This window comes from Octopus bimaculoides, chromosome 8 (assembly GCF_001194135.2).
Source record: "Octopus bimaculoides isolate UCB-OBI-ISO-001 chromosome 8, ASM119413v2, whole genome shotgun sequence".
NCBI classification, from domain to species: domain Eukaryota; kingdom Metazoa; phylum Mollusca; class Cephalopoda; order Octopoda; family Octopodidae; genus Octopus; species Octopus bimaculoides.
Genome location: NC_068988.1, coordinates 87,394,399 through 87,397,204, shown reverse-complemented (window position 1 = coordinate 87,397,204; position 2,806 = coordinate 87,394,399).

Below are 2,806 nucleotides of genomic sequence, written 5' to 3'. Positions count from 1 at the left end.
TAAATAATGCATTTCATTATGATGAAAATTTCATATTCAATGATTACAGCAATATGACAAAAAACAATGAAAATAGTTCTGTAATGCTGATAAAAATTAACAAATTTAACAACAAAAAAAAAAGCACTAATTTATTTTAAATTCATCCTAGAGCACAACAATATTTACGTTACTACTATAGATAATGAAATTAATATATTTGTAAGATACATTGCAAATTTATTCACTGATAAAGATAGAACTGACATATTCACCCCTTCATAACCTTATATCACTTTAAATTCTCAAAAACCAAACTTTCCATGCCATCCTTTGTGAGGTAACATAAATACAGAAAAAATGCATACATAAATTATCAAACCACCCCTCAAAACAAAATTGTTAATTTAATTAGAAGCATATCTCTCAGATTCTCCAAATTATCTTCCAATGAAGATTTTATGGACAATTTAGAATTTTGTAAAGAAGCACCATGAAAAAAAGAAGATTCATAAAAAATAATCAAATGCTGTAAAAACATCTGAAATTCCTGAGCCAAACACAAGAAAAAGTGTAATGGTATAATCCATTCCACTCCACTAACTGCAAATTTTCAAAAGCTGTTGCACTTTCTAACTAACCAAAACTAAATTCACAAGCCCTCCAAAATGCACCTAACTAAAATCTATACAAACAGAAGCTTATGTCTATTATATAGAAATGCCTAGTTAAGGAATTTGTGTAGTATTCCATAGTTAATTGCAACTCCCAAATATATTTCATTCAGATACCAGATTAACTGCCAAACCTTTCAAAAATCATTTTGCCCAACACAAATATTTTTAATAACCCTAATAAGAAATCAACCCTTTTTATGCTCTCCCAACATCCTCTACAAAATATGCAAAATTCTATCACACCAAATTATATTAATAAAATGAAAAACCATGTCAACTTTGTACCTTGGAGTATTGTGATATCCCACATTCCAAAGCATAAGTTACTCAATAAAAATTTGACTTTAATATTTTTAACCACATAGCTTATGTGTGTTTTGTGTATATATGTATATTCAATCCCAATGTGTGACACCACAGGCAAGTGTCATGTATGAAGGCCCAGGCTAACCAAAGCCATGTAAGTGAATTTGACCAATAGAAACTGAAAGAAGCCCATCATATGTGCATGTGTGCACACGCGCGTGCACATGTGTGTATCTGTGTATATGTTTACATTTGCACTTCTTCAGAAATCACAAACTATAGACAGTGATGTTGTTGTCATTTCTCCTGTCAACAAATTATCTGCTGGCTTTACACCTTCAAAAACATGTGAAATATAATATCTACTTACTTCAAACACGAGTAAGGGATGGTAACAAGAAGGGTTTCCAACTGTAGGACAATGTCTCAAAAAGATATTTGGCTAACCCAAACAGAAAAACAGCCATAAAAAATGAAAAAAAATGAATATAAATATATTATCATTTAATGACTGCAGAAATGAAACTTGAGCTACTTTTAAGTTTCTTGTTCAGAAGGAATAATTTGGATACACTCATATAAAGCAAACCATGATGATCCAGTTTTATGTAAGTGCATCCCAATATTGCACCTTGTGAACATGAAACTTGAAGTAGCTCACATATGACTCTTATATGCATTAGATTACATTTCACTCTCACTGAATTCTGTACTTTCTTTAGCTGTTCTCATCAACAAACAAACAGTGCAGTATATATATATATATATATATATATATATATATATATATATATATATATGTGTATATATATATATATACACACACACACACACACATATATATACATATATATAAGAAAAAATACACCAACTACCCACAGTTACACCATGTAACACATAACACACCAGTACTTGTGCTCCAAGTAACCAACATGTGATTCCATGACCACCATCACCAGCAACATTACTGCAACGGCCTTCCAATCCCAATCACTGTATGGCAAGCACATCTCCACACTTACAACACCACCACCTTTGATTTTGTAGTGGTTATAGGAAATACAGTGATAGATGTAGTAGATGTAGTTGTAATAGTGGTAGCTGTTGCAGTGGTAATTGTATTATCGGTGGTGGTGGTGGTAGTATTGGTAGTAGTAGTAATAGTAGTCAGAGAAATGGTTGTTGTAGTAGAGATAGTTGCAACTGAAACATTGGTTTCAAATTTTGGCACAAGGCCAGCAATTTTGGGGTGGGAGGGAGCAAGCTGATTGCATCGATCCCCAGTGCATGAGAAGCAAAGTTGACCTTGACAGAATTTGAACTCAAAACATCAAGTCAGACAAAATGCTTTTAAGCATTTTGCCCAGTGTGCCAACGGTTCTTAGCAGCTTGTCACCTTTGCAACTGAAATACTGAGAGTGGCAGAAGTGATGGCCGAGTAAGGTATGCTAGGTTTGCTAATAACAGGTAGTGAAGGAGAGGCTGATTTAGTAATGGTGCTTGGAAAGAAAATCCAGAAGTGTCATTGTTGTTTTTAGTGGTGGTGGTGGTGGTGGTGGTAGTGTGAGGGTTGGCATGATGGTTGTGGTAGTAGCAATAGCGAATGGTGTAGCAGTAAGAAAAGAACACACAAGAAACTTGAACATGTAATACCAGTGAGTGAAATACATTACCTACCTCCATTGTACCCAGACATTATAAAAATATATCATCTATAAATGTATACTAGTATACCCGTGTTATAAAAAATCATCACAGCTTTATAAAGAATGTTTTACAAAATGGAAAATAATGGGTCATTTTGTTGTCTTTTTTTGTTGCTATAATGCTTACTACAAATATAT